Genomic DNA, 12,301 nt, shown 5'->3' on the forward strand with positions numbered 1-12,301 from the left:
AAATAAAAAATAATAATTTTTTAAAAAGCTTCTAGAGGGGGAAAAAAGGTCTATCTACAAAGAAATAAGAATCCTCATTGGCAACACTTAGATGCAAAAAAACAAAAACAAAAACCCACTAGAATAATATCTGTAAAGTTTGAGGGAAAATTACTTTGAACCTACAATTCTATATTCATTAAATATAAGAACAAAAATTGAGGTCAATGTCTTCATGAGAATGGGCCACTTTCTTTCTTCAGCAGGGCCACTTTCTGCCCCAGTCGTCTCTACTTTATTCTTCAGTGACAGAGGTGTTGTACCTCCACAGATAGCTTAACTTTATCTGGGGACCCCTTTTTGCACATACGTTCTAGAAAGCACTCCTCCAATGCACCAGGTCCAAATCCCCCTGCCCACTGCCCACCACAAGCTAACTGGACAACAGCCAAAAAGAACATATAAACCAGACTCTGGAAGAGGTTTCTGGTTACTACCTACCTTATCCCAACAAGATGACTGCGCCATACACATCCTCAAAGCCAGATTCGCTTATGACACTATGTGCTCAGCTCCTAGAACACCTCCTTTTCATAGTGATCCCGGCATTCTGCCTCATACCAAGTAGCTGCCTCACAACCCTTTGCCTTCAGTCAATAAATGTCACCTATGCACCAGGCACTGTGCTGGTTGAGAGAGTCCTGGCTTCCCACAGGCCATGTGGTACCCTTGAGAAAATTTGAAAAACAGCACTCCTTCAGACAGACATCTCGGTCCCAGGATGCATGACTTGGTAAGTATAGCGAAGGCTGAATTTCAATCCCCACAGGTCTTCTTGGTCAGACTCCCTTTGTGCAGTGAAAAATCTGCACAACTGTATACAGCAGACCTACAGAGATTCAACAGTAAAAAAAGAGCTTTGTCACTAACTAGAAGCATTCTAGGGTCTCCCAAGAAGGCCCATGGGACATCCACATCTGCCAACAATCTTACCTCACTCTCTTCCTACAGTGTCTACTCACATGGCCCCATTACAGATTTAGAGCCACTCCCTGGGCCCCATCACATTCCCAGAGATTGCGAACCCTGTCACCTTCATGTCTAGCTTCTCCTTTTCCATGTGTATTCACCTTGACTTTCAGAAAGGGACAAATTCCTTACTAGACCCAGCTGGTCTCAACACAACCCAACACTCCACCCTGCACCCTACACCCTTGGGATTCAATGTTGCAAAAATGTTGTCCAAAGACGATGCTCTTTTCACCTTAACCTTAGACCCAGCCAGCTGAAGCAAAACACAGTGAAAGCGTCCCTATATAGAACACATAAAACCTCAGTCCAAAGCATCTGTGTTTCCATTTTCCCCCAGCATTTAAGGCTTCCCCCAAAAGCACTGCCAGGGGCTTGGCTGATATGTGGATGGCTAAGAGGGCTCAGTGAAGTGGTCTCTCCTGGAGAAACGGCAGGTTTACCCCAAGATGACTCCAGATCCTCTGCTTTGATCCAGAGGTAGAAATGCTAAAACCAAAACACCAAAATCCCAGCCATGTCTCCTGTGCTGTAAGTCTAGACAGTCTTAGAAATGTGTCCATGATGAGAATAGCCCTTCAGGGCCTCATCTGGTCATTGAAAGCAATACCGAACGGGAATTCCCAAGCCAGTCCTCCCCGTAGGTAAGTGGCGGCCCTTATCAGGACCTGAAGATATTGGGAGCTCCCAGGGTGCCTGGCTGGCTCAGTGGGTAGAACATGTGCCTCTTAGAGATCTTGGGGCCAGGAGTTTGAGCCCTGCATGGAGCATAGAGCCCACTTTTTAAAAATTTAATTTAATTTAAAGAAAAGATCCTAGAAGCTCAGGTTCCTGAGTTGCACCATCTGGGTTCAACTCTTGCCTCCCCCACTTAGAATCGGAACTACAGAAGAACTTTCTGGAGTCACAGAAATCCTTTAAATCCCTTTCTCCTCCTTACCAGTGATCACCAGTCTTTTCAGCTTGGACTGCTGAAAATCTTCAGGATGGGAAATGGAATCTCCCCCTCACAGGGTTGTTAGGGGGCCTCCTTGAGAACACGTGAAGCCTGGCCTACAGTAAGCAGCAGCTAACTCTTGGGCATGGCGCTGATTACTCCGGTCCCTTTCTCACGCCCTGGAAATGCACTTGTCTGCATAAGTATGTGAGCACCGTCCCCTCTGTGAGCTGGGGAAGTAAGGGACAAATTTCTTTCCTCATATGGATTCAAGCAGCATGGTCCCTGAGAACCTGTGGTTTACTTGAAAGAGACGGATGTATCTTTCACCCAACTGATACCAACTGCATACCTCAAAAAGCACGGTGTGGGTCTCTCTGCGACTCCCACTGAGGAGGTGCTCTGGACAGGGATGACTTTTGGCACGCCACAGCCCAACCCAGCCCAGCCTGCTGGAGACCCCAGAGCGGCATGCTGGGCTGCGGAACTCAGACTGGGGCCAAAGTGCCAGCCTGTGCCAGCCAGAGAGGGAGATTACCCAATCAGTTTGATCCTTTGTTTTCTTCCACTGCTGTTAGCTTTTGAATCAGGGTTAAAGAGCCTTTCTTTAAGGCAAGATTAAAGTGGAGCATGTTGGGGGTTCCCAGCCAGCTCAATCAGAGGAGAGTGCTGCTCTTGATCTTGGGGTTTGAGCCCCATGTTGGGCACAGAGATTACATAAATAAGTAAATGTTTTTAAAGGGAACAGGGATTGTGCCCATGTTTTCTTCTAATATCTGTAAGGTTTCAGAGCTTACACTGGATCTTTGATTCATTGAAAGTTTATTCTTGTGTACGGTATGAAGGTTGGATCTCACTTTTGTATCTTTCCAGATAGCTAGTCCATATATCTAGAATCATTTATTTAAAAAATCCATTTTGGGGGCACCTGGGTGGCTCGGATGGTTAAGCCTCTGCCTTCAGCTCAGGTCATGATCGCAGGGTCCTGGGATCGAACCCCACATCGGGCTCCCTGCTCAACAGAGAGCCCGCTTCTCCTTCTCCCTCTGCCTGCTGCTCCCCCTGCTTGTGCACTCGCTCACGTGCTCTCTCTCTCCCTCTCTGTCAAATAAGTAAATAAAATCTTGTTTCAATTTTTTTTTAAAAAGTTAATTCTTCCATGCTGTTTGAATTTTTATCATGAAGAGCTATCAATTTTATTTCAAACAAAACGAAATAAAATGTATCAGTTCCTCAACCTTCCTGAGTACTCTGGTCAATGCCCCATGAATTATGAGTTTTTCCATTCGGCCTGGGGGGAACAAGCATTATCTCCCTCTCATCGTTCCAGATGGTTCATTCCGTAGCCTCCGGTATTGTCCCCTCAAGTGTGTGCTGCTCAGTAGAGCCTGTCTCCACACAGCGCAACTCTTTTCTCTCCGGCATCCTGTCCTTCCGCGGTCTCCCTGGACTCTTAGCTCCATCTCCTGAACTCAGGGGTCCACTGAGCTCCACCTCAGCTCTCCCCCCTACACTGTAGCCTAAAGCTCTCCAAAGAAAATAGGCTGAGGTGATTCTCGGGCTCCCCATCTGTGCTTCCCCTCTCCCTGTGGTCGCTGTCCTTCAGCATCTGATGTTCAGTGTCTGCAAAACCATGGTCTCGTGTATTTGTGTCTGTTTATACTTCTTGCCTCGTGCAGAAGGGTCGATCTGGACCCTGTTGTCCCATATCAAGTCTAGACATGGAAACCCCCTGTTATTTTCTCAGAGTGGCTAACCAGCTTGCCCAAGTTCCTGCTAGTAAATGGAAGAGCCAGAACGAGAACTGAGATCTCCTGACCTCGAACCTGAGCTTGAAAAGAACCTGAGCTTGTAACGAACCTGAGCTTGTTTCTTGTCCATCCAGCTCCGGGGGCAACTTGACAGAGGAAGCTGAATCTACCGGCCACAGACCAAGTGAGCAGAGGTGCCCTGAGGGTCTCTGCGAGGTTCAGACCATCTGACCAGCCAACCCCGCCCATCCCTGATAAATCAGGAAATACATCCCTGCGCACTTAAGTGTGATGCTTCCCAGGAGACACCACTGGGGACAGAGGGGCAGGTACCACTGTCCCTGGCCACAAGGCTCTGGTCTAGTTGGGACAAAGACTGTGGGTAAAGCATTTGTATCTTGATACCCTTGTAAGGGCCTATTTAGCCAGAGCGACTCCATGTTGGTTAAAAGTCATTTTGTTGTTTGTGCAGTAAAACTTAAATAGACCCTGCCCCCCCCCCCGAGAAACTTACTTAAAACTAAGTCCGGGAAACCAGTAAAATATGGTCGGCCAGTTCCTAATAACAGAGCCCAGAATACAAGGACGAGTCAGGCCAGGTGGAGACATCCAATCAGTAAAAGTACACATACTGTCTCCCTAACCGCCAAAGAATGTAAACTCTGTCTTTTAGGCGCCAAACTTGAGTGCCAATTCTGACCAGAGTAATAGGTTAGTTCAAACAGCTACTATAGGGTAAATTATAATTCAACTGGCCACCTGCGTGTGACCTAACATGACTATGCAACTTTCTCTGTGTGTTACAATCTCACTGGCCACCTATGTGTGGCCAAGCTTTTGCTCTATAAAAGGTAGTCTGTAAGATGGGGAGGGGTAGCTCTCTACAGGGGCGGCCCTGACCAGTAAGTTAGTCGATTCTAGGTTTTTCCTATATATACACGCCTATGGTAAAGTTTAGTTTAGAAATTAGGCAGAGTAAGGAGTTAACTATGTAGCTAATATTAAAATAGAACTATTATAATACACCGTCATAAAAGTTGTATGCATGTGGGCTCTCTCAAATTATCTTACTGTCCTGTACACCCCCTTCTTGAAAGGGTGGTCTGCTCCTTCTAGAATGTGAGCTCACAGGCACAGTTTGTCTTTATTATACTCACTGCTGTATCCTCGCTACTTAGAATAGTGCCTGGTACCTAGAAGGCGTTCAATATTTGTTGAATGAATGAATCAATGAATCAGGAGTGATCCAGGCAGAGGAAGAGTGTGTGCAAAGATCCAGAGATGAAAAGGGGTGTGTGGCTTATTCAAAGAATTTTAAGGTTTTTTAAAAATATTTTTTAATTTATTTGACAGACAGAGATCACAAGTAGGCAGAGAGGCAGGCAGAGAGAGAGGGGGGGAAGCAGGCTCTCCACTGAGCAGAGAGCCCAATGTGGGGCTCTATCCCAGTACCCTGAGATCATGACCTGAGCTGAAGGCAGAGGCTTTAACCTACTGAGCCACCCAGGCACCCCAGCAATTCTAAGTCTTAAGGAGAAAGATCAAACCAGGAGAGTGGCAGGGATACCTGGGTAGCTCAGTTGGTAAGCATCTGCCTTCGGCTCATGATCCTGGAGTCCTGAGATCAAGCCCTGAGTCAGCCTGCCTGCTCAGAGGGGAGTCTGCTTCTCCTTCTCCCACTGCTTCTCCCCCTTCTTGTACTCTCTCTCTCTGGCTCCAGCTGAGTCAGGCAAAGCAGACAGGAACCAGAGGGGGAAGGACTCCATGGACCAGAATGAGGATATTGGACTTCAGAGCAAGGAAAATCCACTGAAGAGTTATTAACCAGGGGAGCGGTGTGAGCCTAGTTCGGCGCCATCATTGGCCATCATTGGCTGTCATAGAGGAGACGGCTCGCTGTGGCAGTGGGGTGGGAGCGGGGGTGAGGCTTGAGGACTGGAGGCAGAGACACCAGTAAGAGGCTTCTGGAGCAGTCCAGGTAAGAGATGATGATCTCAGAATAATTTGGGCAGTGCCAGTGGACATGGGGGGACAGAGAGAGAGAGAGAGAGAGAAGTGGAAAGATCGTTTGTTCAGGAAGGAGACTAGGGAAACTCTGATGATGGAACAACAGTAGAAGGGGTTTTGATAAGAGTGTGGTCATCTGTGCTGACTGTTGCTAGGAGGTCAAGCTACCGAGGACTGAAAGGTGTCTGTTGGAATTAGTGACATGTCAGGAGCTTGCAATCTCGTCAGGAGCATTTCCACAAAATGGAGACAGTGCCAAGCCTCCGGTCCACGCAAGTGACAAGTGAGTGGGGTCTGAGGACATGGGGGCCTCTTTACATGTCCACAAAGTGCCTGACACCAAGTAGGCTCTCAGTACTTTTCCTCTCTCCTTTCCCTGTATTTCTTTTCTATTTAAGTAAGCTCCACACCCAACATGGGTCTCAAACTCATGATGCCCATATGAAGAGTCGCACGCTCTCCCACCTGAGCCAGCCAGGCACCCCCCCCCTTTCCCTGTATTAATGGTGTTGCGCATCTGCAACAGTTTTGTTGATTAAACTCTAGTTAAAGAAAAAAATGTTAAATTAACATAAGACCATCAGCAGTCAAATATTTACTATTCCTTTGGTATCAGGTTTCCTAAGGTAAAATATTAAATTCAAATATTAATGAGGAAAACAGCTGTCATTGAATATTCAAGCTCCCAGAGGACCACATTAATGAATCATTTTTAAAGCCGGACAGCTTCCCACTTAATCTGTTCAAGGAATAGGAACACAGTCATTTCTCAATTATTGTTTTATAAAATGAATGTAAATTTCCCATTAGTCTGTTCCTGAAAATGGAAACAGCCTTTTAGCATTATAATAATAAACGAAATTCAGGCATGGACCTAGGGCAAAAAGTAGGCAGGGGAGACAGGGTTGCAGCTTTCCAAGATGAAAAACATTCTGCAGCTAGACGGCTGTGATCGTCGCATAGCAGTATGAATGTACTTGATGCCAATCAAAGGTACACTTAGAAATAGTAAAAATGGCAGATTGCATGTTACACATATTTTATAATTAAAAAAATAAACTATTAAAAAAAAGAAGGGGGGGTGGTTACAGGGTGGGGGGAGGAGGCCGGGGTATGAGAGAACTAGGGGCTGGGGTGAAGGAGAGCACTTGTCCTGATGGGAACTGGGTGACGTATGGGAGCGCTGAATCACTATATTGTACACATACTGTACACCCGCAACTGTTATACTGTGTGTTAACCCACTGGAATGAAAACAAACTTTAAAAAAAAGAAGAAGAAAGGGAGGATCACCCCTTACTTACTTTACTTATGGTGGAAGTTAGCAGAGAGGATCATTCATTCATTCATTCATTCATCGCTGGGCAGATATTTACTGAAGGCCTGCTATACTCCAAGCACGTGTCTAGGTGCCGAGAATACTTAGCGAACAAAACAATGTCTTTTCCCTGGCGCGGAGCTTCCTTCCAATGGGGGAGAGAGCCAATAAACAAACAGGGGAGTATGTATTATATGAGATAGTGATAAATGATCTGGAGAACGATAAGGCAGAGAAGGGAGAAACTGAGTGACAAAGACGTTGTGATTTTCTACAAGGAAGCCCTCGCTGATTAGGGGACATTTGAGTGAGGATTGGAAAGAAGAGCATTCCAGGCAGCAGGAATAGCCAAGGCCAAGGTCCCAGGGCAGAGAGAGGTTCGATGTGTTCAAGGAACGACAAAAAAGCCAGGGTGGCTGGAGTAGAGTCAGTGAGGGGATAGGATAGGAAAGGACGTCAGAGAGGCTCAGAAGGGCACCAGTCACGTGGGTCTCTGAAGGCGCCCGGAAGGACTTTTGGATTTTACTCGGAAGGAGGATGGAAATCTCGCGAGAGTTTGAGCAGAGGAGTGTGCTGATATTAATTTGTTTTTGTTTTTTTTTTTTAATCACACTGGCTGCTGCGTTGAGATTAGACTGAAAGAGAGCAAGGCACGAAGTGAGGAGAAAAATTAAGCAATTGTCATAATCCAGGTGGAAGAGATAGTGACTGAGACAGGGATGGTGGCCGTGAAGATGGTGATTAAGTGCTCAGATTCTGGACTTATCTAGAAGGCAGAACCAATGGCATTCACAGGACTAGACATAGGCAAGGGAAGATATAGGCTTTGTGTAGCCAAAAGCTTCTCTAACTTGGGGTCGGGGTGCTCTGTTAAGAAGAAGGTACAAAACTGTGGCACCTGGGTGGCTCAGTGGGTTAAGCCTCTGCCTTCAGCTCAGGTCATGATCTCAGTGTCCTGGGATCGAGCCCGGCATTGGGCTCTGCTCAGCAGGGAGCCTGCTTCCCCCCTCTCTGCCTGCCTCTCTGCCTATTTGTAATCTCTGTCTGTCAAATAAATAAAATCTTTTTTTTTAAAAAGTACAAAATTAGGTACAAAAGCGAATCTTTATTTCAAACAAGAAAAGAAATCCCAATATATTACAAATTTTTAAAAGTTGACAACAGGTGCCTGGGTGGCGCAGTTGGTTAACTGACTGACTCTCCATTTCAGCTCAGGTGATGATTTCAGGGTCCTGAGATCCAGCCCCACATAGGGCTCTGTCCTTAGCATGGAGTCTGCTTGGGACTCTCTCTCCCACTTCCTCTGCTCTCTCTCTCTCTCTCTAAAATAAATAAATCTTTTTTTTTTTTTTAAAGAGCTGACAAGTACTACAAACATCAGAAAACGTAGAAAATACTAACCTCCCGCCACACCCCTCCACGGTCTTTTTCCTATATTGCCAGTTGTGTACCATTTAGTCACCTGTCCAGGTGATGATTTTGCAATCTTGTCTATAAAAGAATAGAAGGAAAATTCTTTCCTCTCACATAGTTGATCAAAATTTGTATTTTATTACTGATACTTCAAGTTCATTTTTATCATTGATAGAGTATTTAACTGTCATTGGGATAATAAGACAGGCTTTGACAGGCTGGTCTTCCTCTCAGTTTATAGATGTCGCTTCCTTCCTATCACATATAAATTCTTCTGCATTAAAAATTGCCGAAAAAAGGGACGCCTGGGTGGCTCAGTTGGTTGGATGACTGCCTTCGGCTCAGGTCATGATCCCGGAGTCCTGGGATCGGGTCCCGCCTCGGGCTCCCAGCTCCATGCGGAGTCTGCTTCTCTCTCTAACCTTCTCCTTGCTCATGCTCTCTCTCACTGTCTCTCTCTCAAATAAATAAATAAAATCTTTAAAAAAAATTGCCAAAAACATACAAAAGTGATCTGAAAATGAAGCATTTATACAGGCAATTAGAATGTGTTTAAAGGCTTGGGGTGCCTGGCTAGCTCAGTCAGCGGTGTGCAACTCAGCCTCGGGGTTGGGGCTTTGAGTCCCAGGCTTAAAATAAAAACTTTTAAAAAATCGGCACTGCATTATATTATGTAATTGTAGAGTCAAATACTCTTAATATTGCATACATTGATTTACTGATTAATTGGTTATTGGCTAATTATTGATTAATTGATTTACTGATTAATATGTTTAAGCTTTGGGGCACTTGGCGGGCTCAATGGGTTAGGCACCTGCTTGTACTCTCTCTTTTGACTACTTTCTCTCAAATGAATAAATAAAATCTTTTTTTTAAGATTTTATTTATTTATTTGGAAGAGAGCATGAGAGGGGAGAAGTCAGAGGGAGAAAGCAGACTGCCCACTGAGCAGGGAGCCCAACACGGGACTCAATCCCAGGACTTGAGGATCATGACCTGAGCTGAAGGCAGTTGCTTAACCCACTGAGCCTCCCAGGCATCCCATAAATAAAATCTTTAAAGATACATATACATGTTTAGGCTTTCTATGACTAGAACACTTGTTTCATCAAGCTAGTTTGCTATGTTCATGACACTTGAGTGTGCCATTCCCTCTGAAACCTCCAGGCTTCAACAGAACCGATCAATCAGATACACCAAAACATGATCCCATATGTCAAAAAGCAAAAAACACGCAAATTCATACATGGAGAAAATCACAGGCTTGTGTTCTGCAAACATGGGATGTTTGATAAATTCTAGTTCAAAAGATTCCCATAGAAATGTGCTATGGCCTCTACAGAAAACAGTATGGCATGTCCTCAAAAGCTTAAAAATAGAACTAGCACGTGATGTAGCAATCCCACTCCTAGGAGTATGTCCAATAGAATTGAAATCAGGAGCTCCAAGAAATCTCTGCGCTCTCATGTTCATCGCAATATTATCTACAATAACCAAGATATGGAAACAAGCTAAGTGTCCATGGCTGGATGGATAAGCAAAATGTGATAGAGACACACGAAGGAATATTACTCAGCCTTGGAGAAGGAAATCCTTTCATGGGCTACAACATCCAAGAACCTTGAGGACATCATGCCAAGTGAAATAAGTCAATCACGAAAAGACAAATACCGCATGTGTCAATGTATACAAGGCATCTGAAATACTTGAACTCAGAAGCAGAGAGTCAAAAGGCTGCTGCCAGGGGCTGGGGAGAGGGGGTCGTGGGGAGTCCGTCTTCCAAGCATATAAAGTTTCAGTTATGCAAGACAGATCAGTTCTAGAGACCTTCCATAGGACATAGTACCGATCGTCAACAATAACGCATTGTACACTTAAACCTTTACGAAGAGGGTAGAGCCTTATAGTAAGCATTTGTACCACAATGTAGAAACTGGATGCCGCATTTATAGCAGAGAAAGCTGCATTACTGAGTATATTAGCAACAGACGAGAATTCCCATTTTGACAAGGCAATGCTGGATCCTCCATACGCAGTTTTACATGGCTGACGAGTGGCAGAATTTTTCACAAGCTAGTTTCTGGCTCTGTATGTTCCAAACTCATTTCTCCTCAACCATCTGTATTTCCAGTACCAAGTGCTGTAGGGATACATTAGTACCAAGACCAGACCTGTGGCCCTACACCATGCGTGAGCCCAGTGCGAGATAAGAGTGTTCCTAGAAACCACTCCTATGCTAGGATGACCTACAAGTGACTGCAAGCCTTGTAAACACAACTGATCAAACCCCAGATAAATGTAAGCCTCGTTCAACTCCCCCCCCTTTTTTTAAGATTTTATTTATTTATTTGACAGAGAGAAATCACAAGTAGACAGAGAGGCAGGCAGAGAGAGAGAGGAAAGCAGGCTCCCCACTAAGCAGAGAGCCCGATGTGGGACTCGATCCCAGGACCCTGGGATTATGACCTGAGCCAAAGGCAGCGGCTTAACCCACTGAGCCACCCAGGTGCCCAACTTCCCCCCTTTTAAATTTTATTTATTTATTTGACAGACAGAGATCACAAGTAGGCAGAGAGGCAGGCAGAGAGAGAGTAGGAAGCAGGCTCTCCTCTGAGCAGAGAGCCCGATGTGGGGCTCGATCCCAGGACCCTGGGATCATGACCAGAGCCGAAGGCAGAGGCTTTAACCCACTGAGCCACCCAGGTGCCTGCCTCTCAACTTCCCCTTTGAATGACTTCCAAGTATCCACATCCACCCAGTGCCAACCCGGCCACAGAGGCAAAAACGACAGAGGCTAAGCTGGAGTGGAAAGAGACAGCTATCTGAACTGACTGCAATTAATTATTATTGTTAAATTTAAAAATATTTCACTCTGGCAAATTTTACAAAAATATGTAGTCATGTCATCCCACTGTTAGGGCCTCGTGAGCAGCCGCCACGAAGGAGGAGCTCTGATGTTTAAGCTTCGTGAACTTTCCGGTGAATGTGGAACTAGATGGGGAGCATGAGGGAAAGGGAGGAGTCGGGGATGATGGCTGGGTTTGGGGCCTGAGCCAACTGGGGTTGCGGTGTTGCCGGTTACTGAGCTACAGAAGATAAAGAGAAGTTCTCGGGGTGGGAATCAGAAGTTTGGTCTGGGACAGGAGAAGCTGAAGATGTCCTTCAGACAGCTAAGGGGAGCGACCAAGTAAGCAGAGACGGGAGTGCGGAGTTCATGGGGAAGGTAGGTTAGGAAGATGACAGCACAGGGACTATCTCTGAAGCCTCGAGATGGGATATGGGGTGGGAAAAGAGAGAGCTACCAGAGGTGGACCAAGACGGAGCCCTGGGAAACTCCAGCATTGGAGACACTGATGAATAAGGAAACTGAGAAAGAAGCCAGTAGGGCAGAGAGTAAAGCAGGAGAGTATGGGGACCTGGACGCCAAGTGAAAACAGTGTTTCAAAGTGGAAGGAGTGCTCGCTTCGGCAGCACATATACTAAAATTGGAACGGTACAGAGAAGATTAGCATGGCCCCTGCGCCAGGATGACACGCAAAGTGGAAGGAGTGTTCGGATCTTTCAAGGAAGTCACAGGAGGACTGAATGAAACATTAGACCCGAGACTGAATGTTCACATCAGTGCAGTCAAAGATGATGGAGAACTTACCAAGAGTTGCCCAGAATGAGTCGAGAAAATGCAAGGAGCTGAATTACAGACACCGGTCATACTTGGTGTTCGAAGACCTGCCCTTGGGCTTGTTCCCTATCAGCACATACAGATCTACTTGATTATTTTTTTAAAGATTTTATTTATTTATTTGACAGACAGAGATCACAAGTAGGCAGAGAGGCAGGCAGAGAGAAAGGAAGGGAAGCAGGCTCCCT

The 12,301-nt window shown here is 45.7% G+C and overlaps 1 non-coding gene across 1 annotated transcript; it reads left to right on the plus strand.

The window, feature by feature from the left end:
- Positions 1-11,889: 11,889 nt before the first annotated feature.
- LOC131822273 (U6 spliceosomal RNA) lies at positions 11,890-11,997 on the plus strand. The gene has a single exon (XR_009350155.1). It is a non-coding gene; the product is annotated as a U6 spliceosomal RNA (small nuclear RNA).
- The last annotated feature ends 304 nt before the right edge of the window (positions 11,998-12,301 follow it).

The sequence above is a fragment of the Mustela lutreola genome, chromosome X, assembly GCF_030435805.1.
Source record: "Mustela lutreola isolate mMusLut2 chromosome X, mMusLut2.pri, whole genome shotgun sequence".
In the NCBI taxonomy this organism is placed as follows: Eukaryota; Metazoa; Chordata; class Mammalia; order Carnivora; family Mustelidae; genus Mustela; species Mustela lutreola.